This window comes from Hipposideros armiger, unplaced genomic scaffold (assembly GCF_001890085.2).
Source record: "Hipposideros armiger isolate ML-2016 unplaced genomic scaffold, ASM189008v1 scaffold_510, whole genome shotgun sequence".
NCBI classification, from domain to species: domain Eukaryota; kingdom Metazoa; phylum Chordata; class Mammalia; order Chiroptera; family Hipposideridae; genus Hipposideros; species Hipposideros armiger.
The window spans coordinates 169,361-184,263 of record NW_017731860.1 but is presented as its reverse complement, the minus strand read 5'-3'; the positions used below and the strand labels follow the sequence as shown (position 1 = coordinate 184,263).

The 14,903-nt window shown below is 36.1% G+C and overlaps 1 pseudogene; it reads left to right on the top strand.

Annotated features, from left to right (window-relative positions):
• The first annotated feature begins 12,415 nt into the window (after positions 1-12,415).
• LOC109396240 (nucleophosmin-like) lies at positions 12,416-13,146 on the top strand (annotated as a pseudogene).
• Positions 13,147-14,903: the final 1,757 nt, after the last annotated feature.

Sequence of the window (14,903 nt, the reverse complement as noted above, 5' to 3'; positions counted from 1 at the left end):
AATTATCATTTGTCTTCCCCATTTTTTAATGTTAATCTTTTGTTTGGGAATGGTTTCCCTTTGTGAAGCTGTAGGAGTTTTGCTTTTTATTTTAGGACAAGAGTGTATATTTGTATACTATTTATCCTCCTTTATTTGAAAATCCCAAAGGAAGTTAAATTATACATTAGCATCTAAGCAAGTGTTACAAATGAAGACCCTCTCTTAGAAGGAGCTGTATTATTCAACTAATGTACATTTTTAATTACCATTAGCTTGCTTCCTTAAAAAATAAAACTTCGCCCATGATTGTGCTGTTTACTGAAGCAGTAAAAACCATGCTCTATTTGTCAAATCTACATTACTTCAATATGTTGAAGAATACTAAAATTTGTGTATTTCAGTATCCCAAAGTTAAAAATTATTTTATACATGCATGTGATGCTCATTTTCATTAAAATAAAGGAGCTAAATTTACTTTTTTCAACAAATGAAATAATTTTAAAGAGCTATTAAATTAATAAGTAAAGATTAAAAGTTATCAGTTGTTCATAATTTTTAATATAATTTCATTTTGCTACAACTTTATGGACTGTATATATGTATATACAAGTACACATCATAATTACATGCTTCAATATCACATGGTATGATGCTTTGTATATATATATACACATATATATTCATATATATATGTGTATATATATATATATTCATGGTTATTTTAAAAAAACAGAAATGAGATTTTACAGGAAAGTTTGAAATAAGTGTCATGGCTGCTAGATCACGGGCTGTGAAAGAACTCACAAAGCAGGTAGAAATACAGAAAGAAGATTTATTAAAATAAGAGGAGGGTCAGCTGGACAGAGTCTGCTGGAGACGACTGCCTGGAGTCTTTGTTTCATCTCAAGTTTTATATTTTCTAACCAGGATGTAAATTGCCTCAGCCTCTAATGGAATCTTCTATTATGTTCAGCTTGAGGTGGGGGACCGCACTGTTAAACTTATGCAACCTTTGCATATGTTATGTAAATTTAAGTTGGAGCCAGGAGTGGATCCCATACAGATGCAAAACCTCTCCCAAGTCACAGGGCCAGCCATGCAAGGCCTGAAGTAAATAGAAAACATTGAAACTGGCACGCTTAGTAAATGTGTAGTAAACAGAGTCATTAAGGTTTGTCAGAAAGGCGGTAAACGAAAGAAAAGAAGGCTTTCAAAAAGTCCCAAGCTAAATTACACTTGTTAAATCAAATTATACCAGGGGTCCAAATCTCAAAATAGAAGATTTAGTGCCACCATACAGTCCTCCCTGGCTTATCAAAAAGAAAGAGGATATTTCATGGAATTTCAAAAATGTCTTTGGAACTTACTTAGTACAGGTTTTATTTAGAGCCACTAATGCCTTTTACAGTGTAAATGGGAGTAATAAACTTTCAATGCAATACAGTCTAATGGAGTTTGGTGTACTTTTCTGGAAAACTGTGTGTTATACTACACATGTGCTGACATTTGTGTATAAGCCAGAAGGGTGTTCATGTGTACATAGGGTGATATTTGAGTGAAAGCTTTAATAACTTTTGATTTTCTCCTATCTGTACATAAATTAGCTTTTTGTAGAGAGAACACAAGGAGAAAAGAAAAAAGGCATACACAATAAGCTCAAGGCAAGGAGAGATATTACCAGGAGGGGTTAATATTCAACTTAGATGGTGCTCTTTTGCAACCTCTTGAACTCTTGACTAAGTCCTAGCATAAAATCCCAGTAATCAGAGAACAAATGAAAAACTAAAATAGAATTAACCAAAGAAGCAGATGCGTTGTTATGATTCTCCTGAAGAAATGAAATGTCTTCCGATGGATGATATTGGCCCGTGAGTGGCTTTGCCAACAACAGGAGATAATGTTCTCATCTCAGACATAATCACTCAAAACCAGGCATTAGCCAACATGATAGAAGCAGCAGCAGGCACCACAGCAGTAACTTCTGGAGGAAATGACAAAATTGTTGCTACCTATTAGCATCAACGGAAAGAGGAGACCTCACTATAGGGAAAAAAAAATAAAAATATAGGAAGATAATCACTGCTGCCACCTTTTGGCCAAAGAGACACATGAGTCACTGTCTAGTACTCGCGGAACCATTTTGAAACACTTTAATGTAATTTATATTATTTCTGCTTCTCTATTAGTTGCTTCTAATATAGGAATGAGGGGAATGATCTTTAATACATTTATTATACATTCATAGACTGTCTTTCTTTTTACAACTGTCTATAACATTTTGCAACACATATGTTATTTAATGCCTTGCCGACTTGACAAAAGGTAAGGGGGTTTTCAACAGGGAGGAATATAAAAACGGTGGGGGCAGTGAGCTGAAATAAACTGTAAATGTATGGCTATACAGTGTTGAGAATAGGAGTTTTACCCTTGGGTCCTCCGCAAGGTAGAGGAGTAGAACCTAAGACTCTGTGGTAAGCAGACATCCTCAAAGGAGGAGAAAATATCCCCGCTTTGTTTTGGCCTCTTTTTTGTTTTGGCCATATTTTGGTCCTTGAGATTCCTGTCATTACCATCAACCACATATAACATCATAGCCACATATCACCAAAACCACAAGGAAACAAGCTGCAATGAGAGAGAATCAGCAAAAACAGCACATAACAGATTTAGACCCCCTAAGGACGTCAAAGATTGGAATCATCAACTGTATTAGGGAAATTAAAGGTATCTCATGATATTATTTTGTATCCACTAGGGCTAAGTTGTCAAGAATTCTGAGGCAAAAGTGGCCTTCCTTATACTCTCTCCTCCTAAATGCATGCTGTTCACCCTAGGAACCCACACAGGACATGAGTCTTTTGAGCAGACACTTACCTAACCTGTTTCCTGGAACAGCAGGGTCTGCCTCCAACTCCGGTTAGCACAGACAGCTTTAAAGACAGAGGCCTCTGAGGCATTAAATCTACCCAGGAGAGGACACATTTTCACATTAGGCACCCTCCCTACTTCAGGAGAAAAGCGGCTGAGATGAAGAGAATGTGAAACTGTTTGCTCTAATGCATTAGAGGCTGTGGTCCCTAATTTTAATTGGTTGAGTTATCAAAGGGTGTAATTGTATGTCTTCTCACATGTATGTTTCTCTCGCTCTCTTTTTTTTAAAAAAACATTTCTCTCCTTTGTGCTTCCCAGCAGATATAAGCCTCTTATCATGATATCATCTATATTCCATTCTGTGTTTTATTGGATACCAGTAGGGATGCTCTCAGGATTAAATCAGACATGAGAGAGAAAAAGCCCGGATGCTTTTAGCTATGTGAGTAGCAGAGGACGCAAGCCAATGCATTTGAGTTTGTGATTAGTGAAGAGGAAGGGAAAGGCTTCTGCCACTTTTATTTGAGTCAATTATTTGATGCACATAATGAAATGACTTATTTTTCAGTTGATTGGTTTTTAAAATATTTTTATTAAAATATAGCTAACATACAATATTATATCCGTATATTATATTATATTATATTATATTATATTATATTATATTATATTATATTATATTAATTATATTATATTATATATTAGTTTCAGGTATACACCATAGTTATTCAACACTATCCACCTTAGTCGATTGTTTTAATAGTGTAGAATCACAGCCAATAAGTTACAACTTAATGCAGAAATCATCAGGGGGTCAGTAATTTTTAAACAAAATTCTTCTCCTTTGATATTTTTTCTTCTGCTCTGTCATATGGACAACCTTTATCTCTTGTTCGTAGATACTTAATATGCAATTATTTGAAGCATTTAACTTTAGACTTACCTCCTTCAGTCTTATAATTGAATTTATTTTACTCAGCAAAACCATCTATTATAAAAAGGGATTATATTTTAAATGAGGACTGTAACATAGAGGAGGGGAAACGGATGGATCAAATTAGGAAAATATGACTGATTGAGGTTTAAATTAAAAATGAAATATAAATGACATAAAAGTGATACATTTTCTAGATCCTACACTTTATATTTGAAGAGTACTTTTAGTGTTCTGGCTACTTCTGTAATTGCTGAAAAGGATATGTCCACTTAAGCTTTAAAGGGGTAGGCAGACTTTTTAAATGTACTCTTCTGTAACTAACATGATCATTTTATATCTCTTGGATTCCTTAGATGACACTACCTCCAATGTATTTATTTTGTGGTCCTAGATAATATTTTGTGTTCATCCAGACTACATTGCAATATTTATCTAGTTGGTTTTCCCAAACAAAAATACCCATTTATAAGACAGTAAGCATTTCCTTACCATATTCACTGTAATGCGAACATATGTGGCAATGACTTTCTTTGGACCAAGAGAAAAAAAGTTATTCAGCTGCAAATATATGGCAGATTGAATTTCATTAAAATGACTAGAATCTTGATCTATCCCCATCAAGAAGTGGAGTCTCTTCCCACTCCCCTTGAACTTAGGGCAGTAGATGGGGAGGGGTTTGTGTGTGTCTACATGAAAAGAATGAAGTAGAAGTGATGCTGAGCGACTTCTGAAGCTAGGTCCTGTGGGAGCTAAAAAGAACTAATACTTTTCCTCCCACGTTCTAAGCTCTTCCAGCTGGGCTAATAATCAAATGATCAGACACATAAACAGAAAATCAAAATTTTAATACATGTGCATGGGGAAGTCACATAAGCATGAAAATTCTAAAGACAGTGGGGCAACATTGGGTATATATGACATTTTTGGACAAAGTAGAAAGGGGAGAGACAGGGTCTTAGATTTCAGAAGTGAGAATGGGCTATTTACAGGTAGTTAAGGGAGAGGGGAACATACATGGCAGGGAATTTCTTTCTGGGCAACTCAAAAACAATGAGACACAGGATATCTAGCTGCCAGGCGCCTGTCTAATGTCCTCTTATTTACCACACTTAATTCAAATCGGGCTAAGGTAGCATCCTATGATTTCCTTCCTGATGCAGGTTTCTGTGTGAATCTGTTGAGCTGGAAAGTGGGTGGATGGGGAGCAGGGAATCAAAGGCTATTTCTGAGTCTTATTTCTTTATCTTTTAATTTTTTTTAAGTTTTTTTTTTAATTGGGGAATTGGGGGAGGGGAACAGCATTGGGGAGTCAGGGAAGGGGAACAGACAAGTTACTGTCCTTTTGTTCTTCAGTCTAGTCGTGGAGGATGTCGCTTCACTGGCCCATGTTGGTATTATCATTGCCCTCTTCCTGGGTGAGGCAGATTGGTCACCAGCCCCTGGACAGCCGCTCAGGGCGGCTCTTGGCAGCTCATGCTGGCTGCCGGCCACTCCCACTGGCTGCCAGCCACTCACGGTAGCTCATGGAAACCCACTGAAACCTATGCCGTCGCCAGCGACTCACGGCAGCCCAGCTCCAGGTCGAGCTGTTGTTCACCGTCTTAGCTGTAGAGGGCGCAGCGTTACTGGCCCTCATGTGGGATCCGAACTGGGGCCCTGCTCCTCAGAGCTGGCGCCCAAGCCAACTCTTAACCAAGAGCTGGCCCCCAGATATTTTTCATACTGTGTGAAAAGTTTGTTTCATTCTATATATGTAAACTGTGACAAAATGGATAACAAATAATGAGAGTTTTCCCCCTAAATATATAAATGCAGGCACTGGGTATTTAACTGTACTAAACATTAAAATAGGAATATGTCAGTAGGCAGGCCAGTCAGGCAAGGAACTCAAAGCTCAGTTGATGCTCAGGAATGTTAAGGACCCTTCAAAGAGAAAGGTAAATCAAAGGTGATTCCGAATGGTAAATCTTGCAAGGTAAAGCTACTAGGACTTAAAAGGTTTGACAATCAAGTTCGTGAGCTCATCCTGGAAAAAGTGCTATATACCTCATTGCTGAATATCACTACGGTCAGAACTCGTATAAAGATTTTGACGGTTGTTCACAGAAGGTGGAACCAGCCAAAAAAATTGAGATGGAGTGGCCAGATAGGTTCAAGGAAAAACACTATGGGGCAATGTCATAAAAGCCAGTAGATGTGATCAGCTTAATACAGTAGTTAGTCCCCCCTTATCTGCGGAGGATACATGCCAAGACCTCCTGTGGATGCTTGGAAGTGCACACAATACCAAACCCTATGTGTACTGTTTTTTTCCTATATACGAGGTGTGATAAAAAAAAATACGGTGTTTAATTTTTTTAATTTTCAAAAATTTAAATGTTTCAATTTTAAAAATAGTTATTACAGTAAAAGACACATTGCCATTAATCCTCTTCAAAATACTCTCCCTCACTTTGAACACACTTATCCCATCATTCTTGCCACCTTCTGAAGCAGTTCTGGAAGTTCTCGTATACATAGCTTTTCACTTAAAGGAAGCACTAAATGGCTTCTGTTTGGCATATCCAGATTGCCAGCATCTCTACTCTTGTGCTTTGGGGCCATGATTAAGTAAAATAAGGGTGACTTGAACACAAGCACTGTGATACTGTGACAGTCGATCTGATCACCTAGGTGGCTATTAAGTGACTAACAACAGTGTAGCATGTACAGTGTGGAGACGTGGGACAAAGGGATGATTCACATCCTGGATGGGACAGAGCAGTACACACTACTCAGAACAGCGCACAATTTAAAACTTACGAATTGTTCATTTCTGGAAATTTCCATTTAATATTTCTGGACCGTGATTGACCGCAGGTACCTGACACTGTGGAAAGCAAAACCAGGGATAACGGGAGTACTGTACTGCGTAGATATTGAGGTCATAGACATGTCCACTGGATTTTGTCAATGTGACCGTTACAAGAGCAATTTCAAAAGTGATGGGACTAGAAACAGAATGGAATAAATGGCACAAAATTGGGGTCTGTAATATAGACAATCTAACAAAGACGTGTCTTTGAGTTCTGCGGTAGTTAGAGTGGAAATGTAGAAATATCTTTCTTTAGTATGACACCTCCTTTCCTACTCGCCTGTATGTTAGATTTGAAAAATGAGTAACAAAAGGAATTAAAAATATGTGAGCGGAAAACAGGGGAATAAAAGAGAATGGGAAAGGGACTGCTAATAGTTGACACATTTTCAGAACCTGAGGAGATGAAAATTCACTCTCTTACTTCTCCCTCCACCCCCAAGCCCTTAAATGCTTCATACTGAAACTCTGCTTTCATAGATAGCACCTCATCACCCTATCTTCTCAAGCAAACTGAGCTGTGAAGTTCGTTATTCCTTCCACAATTCAAGGGAAACAAGTTGTTGTTTTTTTTAATTTTTATTGTGAAATAAACATTTTTAAAATTAGTTCCAGCTGTACAACACAATGCAATAGTTATACTTTTTACCCCTCAAAGTGACAACCCCCCTCCCCCAATCTGGGGGGGGGGATGAGGGAGAAGAGGAAGGGATTAGACAGCAGAAATAGGAAACTAAGTTTTTTAAAAGCCAGCAATTGGTATTACAATGTACCATACACTTATTTTAAAAATTCACAAAAATGCCACTGTATGGCTAATGGCTTCGTCTGTGATTTCAGAATGGCAATTGTAATGTGTGAATATTTAAAAATAAGGCATTCTGCTAGTTCATGCCAGAATATATAAATCATTTTGGGTAAAATGTTGAATGGATTCAAACTTGATTGATTTAGACATAGGTTTCTTTCATCCTAATCTTATTTAATGTAATTCCTCACTATTTCTTGAATCTGACTGTGCGGTGATTTGTATTACCTGTTATAGAAACTCCCAGCCCCACTCTCACCGCCCCCCCCATACCTAAATGCCAACTCCACACAGTTCCAAATCCTTAGTGTGGTGTACAAGAGCCCCAAGGACCCTTCTAGTATTATGTCCTGTCATTACACGTGTTACACTTTACAATGCTTGCAGTCTCTTACTTGTATCAGCTGCTGTAAGGCACAGCTTTCTGTTTTGCAACATGGGCCACACAACCTCACTGTTATAAAATGCTTCACAACAAAATGAAACAAAACAAAACAAGTTATGTAGTTTTGAAAAAGAAAAATGCCACCTATTAGTTTGCTCCTGTAAATTCACACTGCATATCAGCAAATAAAGTTTCCAAAAAGTTTAAATGAACATTATCCCAAAGTTTCACACTATGAACATTTTTAAGTATTCCTTAACTCTAAAATGCTGTTTTAACAGAGTTCCCCCCCCCCGCCCAAAAAACCCTAGAAAACAGTTAATCTCACACGTCAATATTAAGATTATCAAATGTCACCAAAAACAAGTCTTTTCAAGGTTACTTTTAAAAGAATTATCAGAAGGAGTTCTTTTGTGGAGATCACAAATGTACGCCAACAGGATAATTTTTTTAAAGTAAGGAATATACTTAAGAAGACCAAATACAGATTCAAAAAATGGGCTGTTTTTCAAGTAACTTAGACTGAATTGGTGAGTTTCTGCTCTAGAACACTGTGTTAGAGGATGCAGAAAAGGTCAAGGTGACGGCAGGACATTGATGTTGGAGTTGGCTCTGAAGCATTTTAGTAAAATTATTTCATTAAATGTGAATGGAGTAGAGAAATATTTTAAAATATATACATATGAGATTTAAATATATTTATACATAAATGTATGTATATGCGTGTGTCTCATTGGAATAATGGGGATTAGTTTATTTGCATTATATAGTGTATTTCAATATTCACTGCCTTTGGGAAGTTCTCTGAACTCCTTTTCTCCTTTTCCTTGTCTTTCTACCATGATCTCTGAGTTTTACATCTCTCTTCTCTTCCTATCCAGATCCTTAGGTTTTATTAATTTAGACCTATCCACTGGAGGACAAGCATGGTACCTCACTGGACTATTCATTTCCAGGATTATTACATTGCCAGGCATAATACTCAGTGAATGTTGTTAAATTAACACTACTACTTTTCAAATTAATAATTCATTAACCCCAGATATTCCTTTTTTGTTTCAAATCAGGTTGAATGCATGCATGATTTATTCAGTAAGTCAGTTCACATGCTAAAGACTTGGAAATTCCTAACATGAAAGGCAGCATAAAACAGCCTTGTAAATGAAAATAATCATTTATCCTATACACTTTCATTAGTTCTTTCGATACACCTCAGTATCAGAGAAATAATATCAGTGAGATTTTTTTTATATCAGTGAAACTGAGCCTGTGAGGGATATAAAAATATGTTTTTCAATTTCTATGAAAATATTTTTGCCGCAAACTCAGTTTTCTTTGTGTGCATATTATATTCTTTCAGATCCTCAATAGGAATCATGCTGTGCCATTGCTAAAAACTTGCAAATTTATTGTTCTCTATCACCAGTTTAGTAAATTTCAGAATAATTAATTACTAAAAATTGGGTGAGGTTAAAAAAACTGTCAGCCCTTTCACTCTGTCAGTTTATACATTATAAAGGTTATGATTAAGATTTTAACATGTGAAAAGAGCTATAGTAACTGTACAAACCAATAATTTGTGTAATTTATGAGCTTTGATCCAAATATTGAATTTAATGACTTTAAAAGGGAAAATAAAGCTTTGGAGAAATATTGTAAAGGATGTGCTTAGAGTCTATATAAATCAACCAGGTATAAAGCATTATAAGTATTTAAACTTTTGTAATATGACCAGCTCTATTATATAACAAAGCAATTTCCATAAATTTCACCATTAAGAGATACCATTTTTTACATTTAGATGCTCAGTTTTATAAAAGATATAATTTTATTGCTTAAGCACAACTCTGCTGCATTTTAAATGTCATTATTCACTAAAACTTTTTACTATCCTAGGAACTTTGCCTCGATCTTCAAATTATTTTATTTCAGTTCATCAATAACATTATTATAGTCATCTAATATTTTAAAGTATTTTTACCAATAAATTGACTTATACTTTAACCTAGATTTTTAGATTCTCTTAAAAACAATAACTGAACATAATTAGTATTCATAACTCTTAATTAAGAGTCAGGAAATAAAGACACTGAGGTTTCCATCAGAATGTAATTAAATTTAAAGAGTTAAAGCTTGGTGCTTCTCAGCATATAAAAAAGAGTTGACAGATCTCATCTTAATTGCTCACTCTCCCCCCTCCGTGATGTTTATATCATTTGTTACAAAACCATAGTTCCAAGTAGTAGTCATTAAATTTTGACATAAATTTATTAAAATTTGTATCGTACTGTGACATTTTCCCTTGTTATTGGTGTAGAAGAATGAGGTGGGGGGGGACTGGGGGCTTGTTCCTTTGCCCCTCACTCCTCTGAAATTGTATCTTTTTTTCTTTGGTAACATTATTTATCTTTTTGTGTATTACGCAGGCCACATTTAATATATTGCCTTGACACCTGCTCTATGTTCTTCCAAAAACAAAATAAAAGAAAAAATACTGTGTGTTTACCAACAGTTTGTAGTATCGACTTCTTTAGACACGTTTAGTTGACATCTGTGACACTGAAGGAAGAAAAAAATTGTGTTCCACAATTACATGTTAATCCCTTAGTATTTCTTTTTTATGTATGTAAAGAAGGCTTAAAATCGTAGACAACTAATTTAAGGCCCCGTCTGCAGCGTTCAGTAGTGCGGCAGCACCCCCTATAGGAGACTTGGAAATAAGCATATATTGATCCAGCTAACCCAGAAAAGGCAAAGCACATTTTTTCCTAAGCATCTTAAGTGTTTGATCATTTTATTCAGTTATTAATTGATGTATTTTTTAGCAATATATATCTTAAAAGTTATTTTTCTTTTAAAGTATGGGGAGGGAGGGAGAAAGAGGAGGAGGAGGTGGAGAAAGAGGAAAAAAAGGAAGATGTGGAGAGGATGAGAATAGTGTAAGTGGACTGATGCCAAACACTTTTAAGAAACATTTCATATATGTAGTCTATAACAAGAGAAATCTAAATACAAAGTAATATCTCTGAAATATACTTTCTAAAAACCTGTTTCTGTCTAGTTTTCTTTTATTAGTCAAAATTATATGTAAGTGTACACGGACAACAGGAAAGTTACAACTTCATGTACACGTGTTCAGTCCAAGAGGCTATAAATGTATTAATGCTTTAATTGATACTGATTACTGCAAATCTCTTATGAATGGATTTAGATGTCAGAATATTTTTGGCACATGTGACTTACATATCATAGACCAATTAGAAAATGAAATTATGAATTAGAGAAAAGTCTAAATGTATACAGATAACCACCTTTAGAAATGCAATATCACATCCCTAGCTTACACGCATAAGATGAACATTTTGCAGTTACTGCCGACTCATAACTTTATTGCACAAAATGAATAGTGTAAGTAGCATTAGTTCTTATATGATACAATGACAATGCAGTATCAGTGATGTTTCTTCCTCCTATGAGTCAGTCATTCTGAAATCTTACATGGTAATTTTACTATCTTAATAAATATTGTAAAAGCCCAGCTCAGTTCAGTATGGCATACTTCAAATTATCATTAATTCCCAATGACTAAGATTCTGATGAATGAGGATTTTTATGTAACAATAATATGTTGCATTCTACAAAGCATTGGGTAGTCGGAAAAGTCATGACATATTTTTCTATATTTTTCGTTGCAAAAATGACTTTTCCAACAACCCAATAGTTTTACTTTACCAGAAAATTTAAATATTTTATTTAAAAAAGTACTAGTGACCTCAATTAGGTATTAAGTCTCTTCACCGAGTCCAGGCACCTTAGGAAGACCTATGCACAATGTCATTTCAGGGGTACCTCCATTCAGTTTCAGGTATCAATTACTCTGTTTTTCATTCTCATAGTAAGTAAAATGCTGATGTAGTCCCACCTCAGTTTGAGACCCACCTCAGTTTGCATATTTAATTCAAATAAAGTGGGTATAAAAATTCTATATGCACAGATTGGTATCAGTTTTCCTTGACATGTTTGTAGAATGATTACTGTCTCCCCTTTATTTGCAAACATCCATGGCATAAGATAAGGAAAGGCAGTGTATAGTATCTGTGGTTGTTTTCCCAACTTCTCTGCGTTGTGTATGTGTGTTTGGATGGATTAACATATATTTCTTTCGGTCAAATATGTTGCCTATGGAAAACCCTTTGAAATAGGCTTTGCTAAGAGAGACAATGGAGTGATAATCATATAAGGCTACACTTCATAAAACATTTCTGCCAAGGTAAAAGTAGTGACAGCGGAGAAGGGCCATGTTCCCCTTGCAGCAACAGGTCATTACACGTGGGCGTTCACCACCAGCCTGGAATACTGTTGAAGTCTCATGTCTAATCAAAAAGACTTTATATTTGAATTCAATAATACATATATATATGTGTGTGTGTGTGTGTGTGTGTGTGTGTGTGTGTGTGTGTGTGTAAAAGGAATTATTCACGACCCTGGTGTAATTCCGTCCTGTGCGTCTGTTCTGCCGAGCAGTAGTCATTTATCTCTGTCCATCTTCTCTCCCAACTAAATGTGTGCCACCACCCCATGGAAGATTCGATGGACATGAACATGAGCTTCCAGAGGCCCCAGAACTATCTTGTCAGGTGTGAACTAAAGGCCAACAAAGATTATCATTGTAAAGTGGATAATGATGAAAATGAGCACCAATTATGTTTAAGAACCCTTGGTTTAGGGGCTGGTGCAAAGGAGGAATTGCACATTGTTGAAGCAGAGGCAATGAATTATGAAGGCAGTCCAATGAAAGCAACACTGGCAACTTTGGAAATGTCTGTACAGCCAACGGTTTCCCTTGGGGGCTTTGAAATACCACCACCTGTGGTCTTACAGTGGCAGTATTGTTCAGGGCCTGTGTATGTTAATGGACAACAGTAGTTGTGGAGAAAGATGCAGTCAGATGATGGGGAGGAGGATGTGAAACTCCTAAGTATATCTGGAAAGCGTTTTGCCCCTGGAAGGGGTAGCAGGGTTCCCCAGATAAAAGTAAAACTTGCTGCTGCTGAAGAAGATGATGATGATGATGACAATGGTGATGATTTTGATGATGAGGAAGCTGAAGAAAAAGCTCCAATAAAGAAATCTGCATGAGAGCCGCCTGCCAAAAAATGCACAAAAATCAAACCAGAACGAAAGAGAGTCAAAACCATCAGCATCAAGATCTAAAGGTCAAGAATCCTTCAAAAAACAGGAAAAAGACTGCTAAAACACCGAAAGGGCCTGGCTCTGTAGAAAACATTAAAAGCAAAAAAAGCAAGCAAGTATAGAAAAAGTGCATTGAACAGTCTGGGCTCTACTGGTAAATTAAGCCCAAAGATGGGATGAGAGGAAAATGAGAGACAAAAATAGTCCATCCTGAGGATTGTCAGCAATCCAGACTGAAGTCTTCTATTTTAATCTCATTCCCCTTTCCTGATTTGCCATCCACCCATGCCCCCTTTCAGGCTGGAAGCAATCTCGCTCTTGATCTCCTAAAGCACTTTCTTTTGATTATCATGATTCAGTGAACTTTGTACTTTGTTTTATACTCATTTGTGCATTTGCCTCACCTCTTTGATATGTTTTAATCACCCTTGTATTTCCCTAGCTGCTTAAATATTTTAATGAAAAAAAATTATTCACAATTAAATTGCTTTATTTTTCTTCCTCCCAAGATTTCAAGTAGAATAAACATTCACAGGAAGATGCATCATACTTACCTTGAACTTTGTGTTCATTTGGCTTTCCCTGTGATGTGTCAATGGAGCTCCAATTTGAGAAGCGTGGGCAAATAATAGCTCTTCCATGAACCTCACATCCATCCACTAATAAGGGGGTTCAAAAATTAGGTTCAAGTTTGTATTCGACTTTTAGAATGCCTTTGTGAAGTCCTCCATTTTTTACTCTTAGAAATTGCGTATTCCGAAATATATAGCAAAACCTTTGCCTCTCAGAAGAAATTTGGCTCAAATAGCTTTATAATATTCTTCCATATTTTCTTATTGCTTGCTATATACTGCAGAATGATGATCCGGCATCATTCATGAAATCATTTTCTCTTTTCATAAAGTAGGGATTGGGGACAAAAGTATTCTATTGAGTTGTCGGAAAAGTCATGACGCATTTTTGCAATGAAAGACATAGAAAAAATACATCATGACTTTTCCGACAACCCAATATTATATTGCCTCCATTGGAGAACAATGACAAAAAGTTTTCCTGCCAGACCTCTTCAGAAAACCCTTTGCCCAAAATATTATTTTGTTCCAAAACAATGTGACCATTTAGAAAATTCTGTCTTTATCATGCACAGCAGCCAGTTCTTCAGGGGTTATATAAACATGATGTGAATGTTTCAGTTGAAGGGATAATCAAGATCAATCTTAAAGCAAATACTGAAACAGTGCTGATATTAATGAAAACATCGTCAATCAGATATTCTCAGGGTTTATTGTAACCTTTCAGCGATTACAATAATGATTGAATCATTTTGGTAACACACCACCGCCAGGCATCTAGTCATTACTTGACTTTAAGTGATGTCATTATTAATGGCATTTAACTAATTAAAATTAAAATTAGAAAACTTTAGGCCTTTTCCTCACCTAAGCTAAATGACATAAATAAAAGACAGATGAGAAAATTGCAGGAAATGTTGATGCTGAAAACTATTCTCCAATTGTGCAGGAACAAAGACAGGATGCGTTTCACCAACCATATTGAAACATAAATGATGATATCCTAGAACTGCAAATTAGGAATAAGATAGGCAACTTGGAAACTTTCCACATTTTCTCAAAACAGACTGTTTTTTAACCAAGAGTTTCAGTCAAGTAAACGTGAAACAAATACCCAAAGAAAGCAATTAAAGAAAGCATATGTAAATAAACTGAGGAGTAACTTGGATTTAAAACCAACGAAAAGTCAAGTATCCATTCCCCAAAGCATGCAGTTACACAGATGGGGATAATGGTAGGAAAGGGACTAAGGACAGAGTGAAGCAATTTGAACATATGGTGTTCTTAAAGGTTCATATGAA